This window comes from Heterocephalus glaber, unplaced genomic scaffold (genome assembly GCF_053883595.1).
Source record: "Heterocephalus glaber isolate CG9 unplaced genomic scaffold, H.glaber_assembly_v1.0 deba00000594, whole genome shotgun sequence".
In the NCBI taxonomy this organism is placed as follows: domain Eukaryota; kingdom Metazoa; phylum Chordata; class Mammalia; order Rodentia; family Bathyergidae; genus Heterocephalus; species Heterocephalus glaber.
The window spans coordinates 10,169,618-10,185,769 of record NW_028258151.1 but is presented as its reverse complement, the minus strand read 5'-3'; the positions used below and the strand labels follow the sequence as shown (position 1 = coordinate 10,185,769).

The 16,152-nt window shown below is 37.3% G+C and overlaps 1 protein-coding gene and 2 pseudogenes across 11 annotated transcripts in view; 1 reads left to right on the top strand and 2 right to left on the bottom strand.

Moving 5' to 3' along the window:
* Positions 1-16,152, top strand: part of Prim2 (DNA primase subunit 2) — a 397,094-nt gene that overhangs the window by 318,257 nt on the left and 62,685 nt on the right. The window lies entirely within an intron of this gene.
* Positions 6,114-9,237, bottom strand: LOC101719123 (dnaJ homolog subfamily C member 2-like; annotated as a pseudogene).
* LOC110349507 (large ribosomal subunit protein eL30 pseudogene) lies at positions 8,052-8,706 on the bottom strand (annotated as a pseudogene).

Here is a 16,152-nt window from a genome sequence, read left to right as displayed (position 1 = left end):
ATATACAGGGGGTAACTTCATTTCTTTTACATTTACTTAGACATGTCTTATGAGCTAGCATGTTGTCTATTTTGGAGAATGACCTGTGTGCAGCTGAAAAGAATGTGTATTCTGATTTTGTGGGGTGGAATACTCTGTAAACATCAATTAAGTCAATTTGTTCAATAGCTTGGTTCAGTTCTAGAATTTCATTTTTAAATTTTTGTCTAGATGACCTGTCTATTTTTGATAGTGGGGTATTGAAGTCCCCTACTACAATTGTATTAGTACTTATTGGATTTTTCATGTCCATTAATATTTGTTTTGTATAGTTGAGGGCATTCATATTTGGTGCATATATATTTATGGTTGTCATCCCTTCCTCTTGGATTGTTCCCTTCACAAGGATGTAATGACCGTCTTTGTCTCTCTGAATTAGTTTTGGTTTGAAATCTACTTTGTCTGCAAATAAGATTGTTACCCCTGCTTTTTTGTGGGTTCCTGTGGCACGGAGAACTGTTTTCCATCCTTTTTCTTTGAGTCTATGAATTTCTTTTTGATTCAGTGTGTTTCTTGTATACAGCATATTGCTAGATTTTTCTTGTTAATCCATTCTGTCAGTCTATTTCTTTTGATTGGTATATTGAGGCCATTAATATTGAGAATTATAATTGATAGATATCGCCTCATCCTTGTCATGATGTTTTGCTGTTGTTCGCTCTTTTATTTCTTATTTTTTCCCCCCTTTCCCTTTAGTTTCTTACTTTTCCTTGTGGCTTCCCTCTATTGGGCCTCATGGAGTTGTGGCCTTCATTCCTTTTTTCTAGGATATTGTTTAGAATTGCTTGTAGTGCTGGTTTGGTGTTCATGAAATTTCTCAGGCGTTCTTTGTCATGGAAGTATCTAATTTCCCCATCAATTTTGAAAGATAATTTTGCAGGATACAACAGTCTAGGTTGGAAGTTATTTTCTTTTAGGGCTTGAAATACTTGACTCCAGGCTGTCCTTGACTTGAGGGTTTGTGTTAAGAAGTCTGCTGTGATTCTGATGGGCTTTCCTTTGTAGGTGATTTGTTTCTTTTCTCTAACTGCTTGTAGGATTTTGTTTTTCTGTTGGGTTTCTAGGATCTTGACAATTATATGTCTAGATGTAGATTTTTTTTTGATCATGGCTAGTTGGAGTTCTATATCCCTCACTTATCTGTATGTCCAATTCTCTACCTCTGTGTGGGAAGTTTTCCACTATTATTTCTGTGAACAGTTTTTTTATGTCAATTGTGCTTTCTCCTGTTTTTTCATGGACTCCTGTCAGTCCTATGTTATTCTTCTTTGCATCATCTAGCAGTTGTTGAATTGATTTCTCGTGATGCCTTACTATTTTTAAGAAATCTCTGTTTTCATGGTCTCTAACCATGATCCTTTCTTCTATATCTGATATTCTATCTTCAGATTCCCTTAATCTGCTGTGCATGCTTTCAGTGAAGTTTTTAATCTCTTGAATATGTTTGAATCTGTTTCACAGATTCCATTTCTTTCTTATGTTGGGTGATCATGGTTTCCATTTCTTTCTTATGCTGGGCATTCATGGCTTCCAGCATGTTTTTGAGCTCATCTATTTTTTTTATCTGTTTCTGTTCTAGATCCTCTAATCATGTCTTTCACTCTGCTTACCATCTCTGTAGTTATCTGGGTGATTATTTCTGCTTTGAATTTTTCTAGAGCCTCATTCATCTGCTTTGTTACTTCCTGTGCTATCAGTTCAGGGTGTCCAGGTGGTTGAGTATCAGACTTTTCCACCTTGTTTCTCCCAGAATTTGCCTTTTGTGGGGTGGAAGTCTGAGTTTGTTCCTTACTTAAATGTATTCTCATTTTTTGTTTTTGGTACTGTTCTTGGTTCAGTTCCTGGGTTGATACATTGAAGTTGTTTATTGTAAGTATGTTTGTTGATGTATTTAGAACACTTATGAAATGGTTGCTTCTCAGAGGTGTCTTCCACATATAGCTGGTATTCAGGTTTTGAGTCTCTAATGGCCCAAAGGCTGTCTCATTTTCATTATACCAGGAAGGACAGATGATTAGATCAATCACAACACCTTAGCCTAAGTGATACAATCAGCAACACCCTAGCATCAGGCACCTCTTAGAAAATGATAATTTGTCGTAGTTATTAATCTATCACCTTTTACTGTGTGAATTAAATAAAAATCAAAGACCAACCCAACATATGTTTATAGTGAATAAACTCTTCAATATAGCAACTTTCCCCTTCGGGATGGGGAGTTAGAAGGGGTTGGGGAGGGAGGAATAGGTAAGTAGAAGGATAGAGAAAGTTTATCAGTGAGGCCGGAGGGCACAGAGAAGAGAAGGAAAGAGAAGAAAAGAAAGATAAAAAAGAAGTATGAATTAGTGGCAGATCAGGAACACAAAGAGAGATGATAACCACGTGGGATGGCAGGGGAGTGAGGGAGAGAGAGAGAGAAAGAGAAAAGAAAGAAAAAAGGGAAAAATTTTAAAAGAGTAGCAAAGAAGAAAAAAATGAAAAATAAGAGCAAAAAAAATAGTGGTAATTTTGAAAATAACAAGTAAAAGATAAAAATGAAGGGCTTCCTTCAGAGTATGTCTCTGCTGTCACAATAGACAACGTGGGCAGCAGTTTGCAGTTATAAGTCAATGAGTCTCAGTAAGCCAGTCACAGACTTGTGAGATTCAGGCAGATTTCTGGCTGCAAGTCCCAAGTTGAGCTCCCTGACCTCCTGCAGGGTTGAACTCTGCCAGGTTCTACTGCAGCTTCCAGCTGCCTTTCCCTTGAATATAATCCGGGTCCTGATGGGAGGTGATGATCCCTCCAACTTACCAACCATGGTGGTCTGGTGTGCCTTTATTGCAAAGACTCTCTTCACTTTTCCAGTGGACTTCACTTTTTATCAGGGAGCCTGAGAGAGGCCCTGTCTCTGTTGTTCACTTCTGCAGGTCAGGACAATGGCTTTTATGCCCCCTTGTGCCTCTGTAGTGTGGATCCAAGTAGCTGTACAGCCAAGAGGCCTGGGGTGGGGCACCTAAGCTGTAGGCTGGTGGGCGTGCCTGGGGGGTGGTCCTCACCAGTTTGGTCTCCTGGTCGCAGGTGGGCAGAGCAAGCCGAACTGAGCAGGGTGCGCTCAGCCTGCGCCTGCTCTGCCCGCGTGTATGGCTAAGCTGGAGTTTTTTTATGCTTTTTCACCAATGACCATCACAGTGTCTCATGAAACAGGTGGATTTAATACTTAAAAATTTTAATATTATGGAATATTTCTGACATATGCAAACACAAGTCCCCATATATCCATCACTATCTTAAACAGTTATCGGTATTTTCCACATTGGAGATATTAATCCCTTTTCTTTATGTTACAGCTGAGTTTCTGAAAGCAAGTTTCAGACTGTGTTGAGTATTAGCGAAGGTTCTCTAGAGAAATAGGATTAGTATAACACACACATGCACGTTATGGGGAATTGCCTCATGTGACTCTGGAGTCTGAGAAATTGTGTGATCTGCTGGCTACAAGCTGCCGACTCAGGAAGGCTGATGTCGTGTAGTTTGAGCCAGAAGGCCCAGGGCAGCCAGTGGTGCGAGTCCTTTGCCAGGGCGGGAGAAGATGGTGTTTCAGCTGAAGCAGTCAGGCAGAAAGAGCTCATCTTCCCTTCCTTTGCCTTTTGTTCTGCTCAGGCTCTCAGCAGACTGACTGATGCCCACCCACACCCATGACAACCTGTTTGCTCAAATGTTGTCTCATGCAGACACACTCAGACATTCCCAGAGAGAACGTCCAGTTAGATCCTGGGCACCCCTAGCTCAGGCAAGTTGACACGCAAACTTGTGTGCCCTTTAAAAGATACAGACATTTTCTTGTACAATCATAATACCTTGCCACTTGACAAAATTAACTACTTTTTTGGTAACATCTGATGTCCAGGCCATAAATTTATTTTTCCAATTTCCTTAAACATGTTTTCTTTTTGTTTGTTTTTACATCTGGTTTGTTTGAACCAAGATCTCCATGGGGTCATGTAACATTTGGCTGTTGTCTCATAAATCTTTTAGAGATCCTTTACCTCCTCTTTTATTGTTTTTGCTATTCAGTCCATTAACTTCTTGGAGAAATGAGCCAGTTCTATAAAATGTTTCACATTCTGAATTTGTTTACTTTCTCCTGGTGTCATTTTGTTACTTTATTTTCCATTTTTCCTGTAAATGGAACTGGCTCTTAGATTGAGTTTCAGCCTTTTTGTCAAGAGTCCTTCATAAGTGAATTGTGCTTCATTCTTTGTTTTGTAAACACCAGGATCCATAGTCTAAACCTTCCATTAGAAATCCTCACCAACTCTTCTTCAAATAGTTCTGTCCTTTAAATGATCATTCCCAAGTCAGTTATCTTTCCAAATTTATTATTAGGTGGAATTCTTCTGTAATGAATGTTCCTGAATTATGGTGAGTATTTGTTTGCCCCGGAAATATAATTCATAAGGAGGACACTATTTCTGAATCTTACTTTATATATTGGGATTGAATCTCAAAACAACTGCATGAATTGTCTGAAGTCACAGACCTTGTGCCTAATATACCTTGCCATCAAACTCAAGCATTTGATACCAGTTCTAGTCAGTTCATATGTGGTGACAGTGATAGTTATCATAACAGGTTCCTGTTGCTGTATAGCTTTCAGAAGTTAAAGGGTGAAAAATAGGATGATGCAGCATTATCTTTTCCTCCCTTTTGTTTTCTGAACAAATTCAGGAAAGACTGGACAGTTTTATCTGGAGTTCATTTTTTCTGAACAGCTGAGTGCCTGTAAATCAAATTGCTTAGATTCAAATTTCTGCTTTACCAAGAACACCAGCTGTAACCTTACTTTTGGCAGACTGTCTAACCTGCCCATGCGCCAGTTTCCTCATGTGTAAAATGAGGACCCTAGTAGTATCTGTCTTAAAGCTTTGTTGTAAGGATTAAATGGAGTTAATATAAGGAAAGTACTTAGAACAGTGCCTTTCACCTAAGTACTCAGTGCCATTTAGCTTTTCAAAAATAAGACCATCCATCATTTAATTCTACCAGCCATCCAAGCCAAGCCTTAGAAATATGGTAATGATTGTTAGGAAAAACAGGATTATGCTGTACTACTGAGCCTAAATGTGGTGGTAGGTCATTACTCACTTGATCTTATTTAAATGCCTAAGAAGAAGCCTCAGTATAAACATTGAAAGCTGCATTTTTCTAATGGTTACACTTGCAGAGAAGCAATGTTTAAATTTATAGTTACATAAGAGGATTATTTAGTGAACTTAGTGAATTTAATTTGAAAAGATGTATGAATCTGATTAACTTCAAATTTTTTTATGTTTAAATTTCTTAAAGTGAAGAATTCTTTTTGGAGTCTTAAAGCTTTTCCATCTGCACAGTAGAAAAAGCTGTCAAATATACTGCCATATATTCAACAGGACATGAAATACTTTATTCTGTGCTATGCAGGAAAGGCAAAATACCCTTTCCTGCTGTCTGCTTATATAGATATATAGGTAGGCATGCATGTTTGTCTGTGACCAGTAATGTAATTTGTTATGATGTGACCCAAATGTAGTAATTTAGATTTGTTACTTTACAGATGCTGACTAGTTATTCTTTGTCAGTTTTCTCACCTTGTTATATATCTGAGATTACATTACCTCTCCTGATTGGAGGTTTGCAGGTTTGCAGGTTTGTTGGCCTCTGTGTTATTGTTTTCAAAAGAGAACACTGTTTATCCCTTAAACCAGCTTTTCAGTGTTATTTGTTCACTACATTCCCTAGCATTTCAGTATTTGCAAATGAAATATCATCACAGAAATTGTGATGGAACAAATTTAGGAAGAGTAATTATGTATTTTCTATTTCAATGTGTTTTTTCCAGCATAGGAAAATGTATATACAATTCTGTGCTTAAAGTGATGCTCAGGGAATAATGACAGTGGTGACCACGTGATTAAATATGAAGACCAGAAAGAAGTCAGTCTTCTGAGGTCCGTATCCACTTGGGGTCTTTGCTGTAGCCCTGTGCCTTTCAGCTCTGCAGTACTGGCAAAGTCTGAGGGTTGGAGAGAGCTGTTCCATTCGCCTTGGCCACTCTGAAAAGCTTCATGTCTGCCTTTCTTCTCCACAAAAGGAAGGAAACACTGTAATGTGTGCTTTTTGTGAGGATCAAGAGTTGAGTAAATTTTCTGTAAATGGAAGCTCTTTCTAAAGTATAGATTGCTGTCTCACCTGATTTAGGATGAGGTTTAGCAGTTATGAGGAAGCAGAGTAATGAGGACTTGGGTCTGTGAGACACAACTGTTCACCTGACCTGCAGCAGGGTACTCCTCCAAGTCTGTCCCTTGGCCTGTTTGTGCAGGAATAGTCACCTCTATTGTGTGTGGTTCTTGTGAGGAGCAGGGCAGTGTCACCTGTCTGGCACGCTGCCAGACATGTGCAGATGCTTTGCTTGCGGTAGCTGCTGTTACTTGCTGTTACTTGCTGAAAAATCATTGCTAATTAACACGTACTCATTTATGCATTTATTGTGAAAGAAAATAAAGGCGCTTATTTAGTGCAACGAAGAAGTTTAAATATTATAATAACATTTTGGAGAGCATCATTTTCTAATTTATTTTTAAAGGTAATGGGGTTAATTTTAAAAAATCAGTGTTTTAAAATTAAAAAAACATGAGTGATTTTGCTTGAAGCCAAAATATTGATAACTAAGGATGTTCTAAGCCTCAATTTCATTTATACTGAGGATCTTTCCTTTCTTTCTGACTGCTTCATTTTTTTTACTGTGTTCATTACTCATACTTTTTTTTTACAGTGTTTTCAGTTTTATTATAAAAATGCACCCAATGAAGATTGTCATTACGTCACTTCCTGGCTCTACTTGCATTTAGCACTTGCTCTTGAGCAGCCTTCTTTGCTTTTACCATCTCAACAAGTTCCTTATATTGTTTCATGCAGTCCTTCTTTGTCCTGCCAGGAACTGCTTCTGCAATTTTTTCCTACCTCTCGTGTGTTTACTGGGTGTGCTTTCAGAGCTTGTTCCAAAAGCTTTTGTTCTTCTGTTGTCCAAGGGGTGAAATCTGTGCACGGGCCTTCAAATCATTCTGATGGTGTTGCATTATCTGCTTGAGGTACCACTCCATGTTCTTTTCTAAATTTATCAAAAGCCTTTCTGTTAATGTTATCTTTTTGATGAGGGTCAAGCTTCTGAAGACTCTTTGCTTTGCCAATAACATCTTTGGCTATTCTTTTGACACCAGAAGAAGAATGTATGTTCATGTAATTAGCAGTAACTTCCCATCTTGAATTTGTTCTAACAGGGAAGAGATTCACAGCTTTAATTAGTAACTGCAGATCATCTTCTGACCAGTTTTTACTGCTACTCCTACCTCCGCCAGTTGACTTCTCTCCATTCTTAGACGCTTGTCACATGTGTGCTTTGGCTTCCTCTTTCTCTTTTCTAATTTGCTCATTTATTTCTTCTGTTTTTCCAGTGCAGCCTTTCCTACTTCTTTTGTAGACGATATGAGTGTTGCATTCAAGCACTGTAAACTTGCTAGTTCAAGCTGATCACAGAGTTTTTCCACTTCTTCCATCATTTTAACCTGTTCCGCCTCATTGTCCGAGAAGTGATTCCAGGTCTTACATGAGTTCTGAAGTTTTTGCCTTTCCTTTTTAATGGCTTTTTTCTAGATGTCTTTTTCCTTCTTTGCCAGTAATGCTTGCTGTCTCTCTTCTTCTTGTTTCTCCTTAGCCAACTGAGCAGCTTCTAATTCAGCTTGTCTTTGTTTTTCTTTATCTTCTTGCTCTTTCTGTTTTGCTTCTGCCTTTGCTTTCTTTCCTGCTTCTTTCTTGGCTTTTTCTTCTTCCTTAAATTTTTTTATCCTTGGATCACAGCTATAAGCATTGTCAACTGATGTTCTTATTCTGTTCATTTCTTTTTCCTTTGTGCCCTTGTTGCTCTGTTCTGCTTTTCAATCCATCTTCTCTCATCACAACATTCCGCTTCTTCTTTTTCTTCTTCATCTAAATAAGAAAATTATCTCCAAGAATCAAAATTATACCAAAAAAAATAAAATGTATCTACATCTTCAAATGATGAATTCATATCACCCAAGTTTAGGGACATTTTTTTAATTTGACCATCTGGAATTCCTTTCAAACACTGGAGAAAGCACTTAAAAGAAATTGACCTTTGCTTCACTTTTATTTATTTATTTATTTTTTAAAAACAAGCTCTGGCAAGTTTTATTAATGAAAAATTTTGCATGGTTTATTTTTCACCTGTCCTGGTATGCTTCTAATGATATCAGAATCACCTGGATCAATGATCGCCAGTGTGCATACTCTGTAGTATTTTCCACATGCTGTGCCCAGTTCGATATTATTGCCACTGTCGTGATGGTCACCAGTTTTGGCCAACATGGCATAGTACTCTATTTCAGATTTCCTCAAAGCTGGGCAGTTGGCAAGGATGACCAATTTCCCTTTCCCCTGTCTGATCATCTTCAGTGTCTGCTTGTACCCCAGCAAGTACCCCAGCATGTACTTTCCACTTTTCATAACAAGTTGTGAGTCTAGGGTTGATGGACTCCAGAGATTTTTTTCGTCTTCTTTGTGGCCACCATCTTCCTGCAGTAGGTGTGGGATGGCCCCCAACCAAAAGCAGCTGCCAAGATGGCCGGGAAGCGAGAAAGGCTTTTGCTTCACTTTTAGATGGAACTGAATTATCAAAAGTAGGATGTATGCTGTTAAATGCTCGTCTTTTCACTGGATCAGATAACCTTTCATAAGCTTTAGTTATGCAGGTGAAATAATCATTGTCTCCTTTTATTGGTTCACCAGCTGCTTTCCGTTTGTCTGGGTGATGTTTTAAAACCATTGCTTTATAAGCTGCTTTGATCTGTCTCTGTGTAGCTTTGTACCTTACACGGCCAAGTCCAAGAACTGCGTAATGATCTTGGTTCTTCCAGTCTTTAGGGTCAAGTGTTTTCAGCATGGGAAATTCTTCTAACTGCAATTCTTCATCTTCTGATTCCTCCGATAATTCTTTCTTATCCTCCAGCTTCTGGAAAGAGGCAGAAGCATTTCTGTTTCTCCTCTTACAAAAGCTTCAAACCATCTTCCCACAGGTTCAACTCGATAGAGTGCAGTAGCCGAGGTCAGTGCGCCGGCCACGGCGATGCCCTGGCCGTCCGCGGCGCTCGGTAGCAGCAGCATGTCGGCGCTCCACCTCTGCCGGTGGGCGCAGCACCTCACTGATACATTTTTGAAAATGGAGTTTGAGCACAGATTTGTAGAAGTATAATTGAATGAGAAAAATTTATACATTAAAGTTCGCACGCTGCCTATGAACCTTCAGTTTTTCAGTTCTCCCTCTTTGGTTAACTTCATTGAATTGTTCTTCCCATTACTTTCTTGTGGATGTGGAAATGAATTGTGTGTGCACGAGAAACGTGTTTCTAGTCCGTTAGCTCATCGTGGCGGCTGCTGAGCCATGGCGACATCTTTAAAAGAGGCACTAGAAATTCTTGTCTGGGAAAATGTTAGGAATCAAAGTTAACTAATGCGAAAGAGTTGCGTATAAACCTTTTGAATATTCTATTGTTTCATTTAGGTTTATAATAAAAGCCAGATAGCATTGTTTCAACTCTTTGGTTGGATGGTTGTCAGTATCACAGAGCAGGAACTGATTTTTACCTTTCTTGCCCACCTAGTTAGCAAATGTCTTTAATTTCCTTTTAGTATTCATGAAATTGATCATGTTTTCCCACCCACTATTAACAATTTTGGCGATCACAGCTCTATATATTGTGCTGGTTTTCTCTTAGTACCTATGTAGAAACAGTATTGTTTTTCTACCACTAAGATAATTTTTTTATTATAAATATTGTAAAATACTTGGACACAACATTGAAAAGATGGATTCTTTTCTGGGGATTCTAATGAACAAGTTTTAAGTGGCTTTCCAGTGTGGCCTAGATGGGCTTGTGAAGGTTCTTGTCAGCCTTATGTCTATAAAATGGCAGTCTAGTCAGGGGGAAATAAACTGTGCCATTCAATGTATTTTCAGTAATTCAGTTAATTGCATGATTAAAATAAAAAAATTGAGTTTTTGTTTGAAAAAGAAAATATCGTATCCTGTGTGATAATTAAGAGCTAGGTATGCCACAATGACTGCATTTCAGAGTCTGTAATTCACAGTAGCTACCTAATATATTCTCCGAATGTCAAATCCCATGACAGTTTTTACAGAATGTTGTGAAATATTGTAGGTATTTCTGTTGGCAAAGTTGATTTAACTTTTTACTTTCATAAAGTAAATCTAATCTTACTACCAGACAAGACAACTCTTGGTATAGTTATGCCATATACAAAACATGTTTCAGATCAGTTAGTATGATCTAGAAAAAAATAAGTGACTAAGATGTCTGCTTTTCTATCTTGGAAATAGGAAGAATAATCATACTTTGAAAATATTGTCAGGTGATGCTTGCATTTAAAATTTCAGGTATATAACATTAATTTGTTTTAAAACTAAAATGTTCAGATCAAATGCATTGGAGTTAATTCTGAACACAGATCTCAGTTTTACTACTGTCTGGCTGTGCAGGTTTTATTAAGCAAGTTGCTTTATTCCTCTGAGCCATGGCTCCATTATCTATAAAATGGGACCGAAGCTTTTAAAGTCTTGTTAGGACTTAAGCAAGATAAAAACTGTAAAGTAATAATAATATATGTGAAACAGTACCTAGAAGGCCAGGGATTTAGCTGAGTGGCACAAGCCGTAAGTTCGATCCCCGGTACCAAAAAAACAAAAAACAAAACAAAAAAAACAGTACCTAGAACAGAGTAAGTACTCAGTAAGTGATAATTGTTATTATGGTTAGAAAATGACTTTTTCAGAAAGTGAGCCCCAAATTCTGAACTATAAATTCAAGATTGTTTAATTTGAATTTTGGGGTCACTATGCCATGACTGATGAGAAGCTGTGTTCTCACTGGTCATCAGTTTTCATGTGAGATTTCAGGAACACCTATATAGTTTCTTAATCTTTGGGTTGCAAAGGTGGAGACCTTTTTTTATTGAAGTTACCATCATAAATTGGCAGTTTACACATAGAATTTTGTTAGCAAAATTGTTTGAGTTCTATAATGATAAAAAAATGACAAATGCCTGCGTCTTCTGATTTCTTGGTATCAAGGTATTAAAGAATCTAAATTTAGAAGTACATGAGAAATATTTTCTGATTATTTTAACCCCTGAGTCGGTTCCCTTTGGAATGCCTGTCACTTCTATCAAAATATTTTGCACAAACATAGAATTTTATTACATTATTGTCTTAAAATGACAAAATTAGAAATGACATTTCTTCTTTAAATCATTATCAAAGTAAAAGTTCCCACATATCAATAAGGCAATGAATAAGAATTATGTTTTCCACCGTGAACTCTCTAGCCTGCTTATTATGAGACAGAACCAGAACAGCCGTGAATGCATCCTCTTCTTATGTGGGAAGCACAACAAAAGGTGCACAAAACCAAAAATTATGAGGGTTCCAGAAAATTTGGCAAATTAGTCATTACCAACTAGGCTCATAGTCTCTGAGGACTTAAATTTATAACTGTACCTCTTTACCAGGTGAGGGAAAATAGCCAACACACACAAACTCTCGGAGTCCCCAGGACGGAGCTGTTTTCATTCCAGTAGAGGCAGGGAGAGGAGCTCCAGGCAGCCCTGGTCCTGCCTGTGTGTCAGCCCCTCAGAGCATTAAATTCTTTCCATCTTTGTTGAAACGTATCTCCTTATTCCCTTTACCATTCATGAGTTCTTTGTATCTCTAGATGGAATTTTGAAATTCTAGATTTTTAAAAACTCATCCCTGTTATTTCCTGCCTTTTTCCTCCAGTGTCCAGTATATTCCACAAGCTATTTCTTTAAGGGAGAAAGATTAATGAACAAGATGCTGTCAGTGTTGTATAGCAAAAAATGAAGCAAAGACACATTGAAGCTCCTTTTTAAAATTTTGCTTTGTTCAATCCCCAGTTGAATGGAATAGTGTTGAGCAGCAGCCAAAACCATGGAGTTTGAGATTACTTGTTTCCATATTGAATGAAGGCTCAGCTGAGAGAGATGGATCTTAATGCATTTTTTTCCTTAGTGGAATTAAGGTGACTTTCCTCTGCACATTGTGTCACCTCAATTTGGGAGCTAAACAGCCTGTGTCTATTGGTTGGATAGCTTAATTTTGCAGATTTGTGAGACACGATGTTTTCATATCAGAAGAGAAGTGTAGATAACGATCCTCTGAACCGGTAAGGATTTGAGATTTGAAAGTTCATTATACATTTATATGCAATTTTATGTGCATATCTGTGGAATTTAATTCATGATTTTTGAAACTCTCATTATTGAGAACAGTGGCCATAAGGCAGAGAGATATAAGGACAGAGAGGTCCTTTCGTCACAGCACATTGCCTATTCTGGGTTTAATACAGTGCAGGAATACAGGCCTAACCACGGATGGGGCACATTCATTGCACAGTACAAGTCCAAGCAGGAGATTGTGTGAAATGGAATTGTTGGGCATTATGAGAGAAAACAAATTCTTCTGCATTTATATAAATCATCAAATGTAGGTGCTTGGTGAAAGGGCTCTCATCTACTGCTACTAAAGTTTCTAAAATGATACATGCATTTTTTTTCTTTAGAAACAAATTGATTTGGGGATTACTAGTATTCAACAAATTACTCTTTAAAATTGTATATCAAAATATTATTTCTATAATTTTATTTGTTTCTTATTATGGTTCTAGTAATTTGTGTGCCACAGAAGATAACAGAGGCAGCTTTTACATTTTCATGGAAATGAATGTACATATGAATTGGCCAGTAGACTTGTGATCCTAGAAGCTGTGGTCTTAGAATGCCACTCTTAGATTTGCAGTTTCCCAAGCATTCTTTCTTGTTTCTATCTCACCATTTAAATGATTCAGTTTGAATTAATATAAGAGTTCTTCTGGAACAGCTTTTCTTTATAAACCAGTATGAAAAATAATTTTTAATAAATACTGCATGACATATAACCAAAAAATTATAGCCACCACAGGAACTTTCTGTAGTGATGGGATAACTTGAAATATTATATAAGAGTAATACTGCATATTATCTTATTGCTCTCTGTGTATGCATGTATATATGTGTATATAATGTGTGTTTCAAGAGGATAGGTGTTTTGCATGATAATGCATTCAGATAAACTATTCAAGTAAAATAAGTAATTTAATTTTATAATATATAATATGTAATGATGATAAATACCTATATTACAGGTTTATGTAATAAATGCTTTTCATTATTTTTTAGAGTTCTACATAAAAACATTTATAGGATGAGGACTGGGACTCAGTAGTAGAGCTCTTAGCATGCACAAAGCCCTAGGTTTGATTGCCAGCACTGAAAAAGACAAAAAAGCTTACTATAAAGCAGCATGCTGTGTTACACTGACAGTGGCCCCATAAATTCACATATTTACTGGGTCTCTCATTGGCGTCAGGAGGCTGTGTGGGATGAGCAGCCTGTACCATCTAGTTTGTGTACATACTTGCTTCCATGTTGACTCAAGGATGAAAGAGCCCAAGAACGAATTCTCAGAATGCATCCCTGTTGTTAAGCAACACGGGGCAGTACTTCAATGATATTGTGAAAGTGAGTGAGATAATAATTACTAAGTGCTTTGAAAATTGGCTCTTAAAGTATGAAAATTGATACATAAAATTCAATATTTGTAGTTTGTTTTTGTTGATTACTATAGACTTGAAAACTGATGACACGCTGGAGTGTACCAGTTGTCTCGGTTAGTGTTCAGCAAGCACCTTGTTTTTCCCAAATACTCTCTTTAGCTTGGTTATTTTGGACTAATATAGATATTTTGATTTTATGTTAAATTCTTCTGTGTGAACATATGAAAGATTTACTAGGCTATTTAAAGCATCTTCAAACATGAAATAATATGTGCTTTTAAAAATTATTAAATTGGTGGAAATGAAAAAACATTGGATTTTTCTGGTTTGTCTTGTCATCTCTCTCTGTTAGCATGTCCTTCACATATAGTTCATTTAAAAGAATAACAAGGTGATATAAATTCAGTGTCTTAGTAAAAAACCACAGTAAAGTGGAGAACCAAACAGATGACCTAAGGCCAGACAATGACATTTACATGGGCCTTTCCTGCTGAAGCCACCTTCCTGCACTGCATATGCAGTATCCATCCAGAATTGAATTCAGCTCTATTTGGCTATAAGAAAACAACCACTTTGTTTTGTGGCTTTAATTCTAATTCTTTATCATAATTTACAAGATGAAGTAACCTATTTACTGTGGTGCCTGAAACCTATCACTAAAAGAGGAAAAGGAGAAACATTTCTCATGGTCAAAAACATTCTGCTATTCCTCAGATAGCTCTCTGGCGTTTGTATGCTACTTCTTTTTTTTTTTTCTTTTTTTGGTACCAGTGATCGAACTCGGCTCCCTGTGCTTGCGTAGCAGGCGGCGAAACCACTGAGCTAAATCCCTGGCCCATGTACGCTACTTCTTTAATGAACTGTATTTACACTTTGTTTATATAGGAAGGAGAAAAAAATAAGATAAATCTGAAAATTCACTTAAGTTTTCTATACTAGATATCTTTGAACCAAATAATAAAACATCTATGTTGATGCTAAATAATCTTTGTTGCAAATCAGCTTTTCTTACTTAATGGGAATCATAACAATATGTTATAATTTATATTATTCTGGAAGACTTGCCAGATGTTATAGTGAATCAAAATGGCTTTACTTAAATATATAGTAATTTGCCCTTTATTATTACAAGAAAACCCCTTTTGTTTCCTCAGTACCATATGTAAAGTGAAAGTTACCTCTAGATTCTAAAAATCACATCTGCTGTTTTTAGCATTGTAGCCACTGTAAAATTTTACTATAGTTCCAGAAGAGATCATCTCTGCTTCTTGGGTGGGTAAATGCGTGTGCAATATTAGTCATAACGTGATAGAAAGAACACCAGACTTTCAGTCCTTCCATTGCACCTTACTGTGTGTGTTTGAACACTTTGTGTAGCTTTCCAGTTCTCACTTTTTCTGGCTATAAAATAGGGATAATTATACCAACTATGCAGGGCTGTTGGGAGAATCAGATGAAGTAGTGTTTGTTGTACTAGTCCATTTCTGGCATATAAACTTCTATTTGGGAAAAAAGCTTATAATTACAGAAAGGTTACAAAAATAGTATGAAGAATTCCATGTGCTCTTCACCCCTAAATTAGCATCTTGCACAGCTGTTATGCAGTAATAATCCACAACTTAACATTGGTACAATGCTATCAATTAGCAACTTGCTTCGTGTTTTACCAGTTTAGTTACTGATGCCCTGAGCCGTGATTCTACATTGTCATGCCTCCTCGGTTTCTTCTAGTCTGCAACACTCCCTCAGTCTTTCCTTATATTCCATGACTTTGATACTTTTAAAGGGTACTGGCCAGTTTGTTGTTGTTTTTGTAGACTATCCCTCACTTTGGGTTTGTCTGGTGTTTTCTTATGATTAGATTGAGGCTGTACATCTTGGCAAGAATACGGCCAGAATGATGTTCTTTTTGGTAGCCTCACGTCAGAGGGCGTATGATATCAGCACAGCTTACTAGTGGTGATGCTAAGGTGGTGTCTGCTATGTTTCTCCACAGTAGAGTTAGTCTTGTCTTCTCAAAATATCCTGGGGAAAACACTTTGGGACTACATAAATACACTGTTTTCCCACTAATTTTAGCATCTCTGGAGTGTCTTGCCTGCAACCATTACTAAGGTGTTCTTATAGTTATTTTCTATTTTCCTTATTCCTTCTACATTATAAGAATCTTCTATAGGAGAAACTGTTCTTTCTCCCATAGTTATTCATGTGTGTTCCTTGGATGTGTGTTTCATTCAGCGGATTTTATTGCTGTTGTTAATTTTGTTGCTCAGATTACTCCAGTGTTGGCAGCTGGAAGCTCCTTCTGCTTGGGTCCCTTGCCCTTTGACATGACCCCGTTGTCCTCTTTGGGAGCACAGCCTCTTTGGCACCACAGGATGCTCCAGTCTCA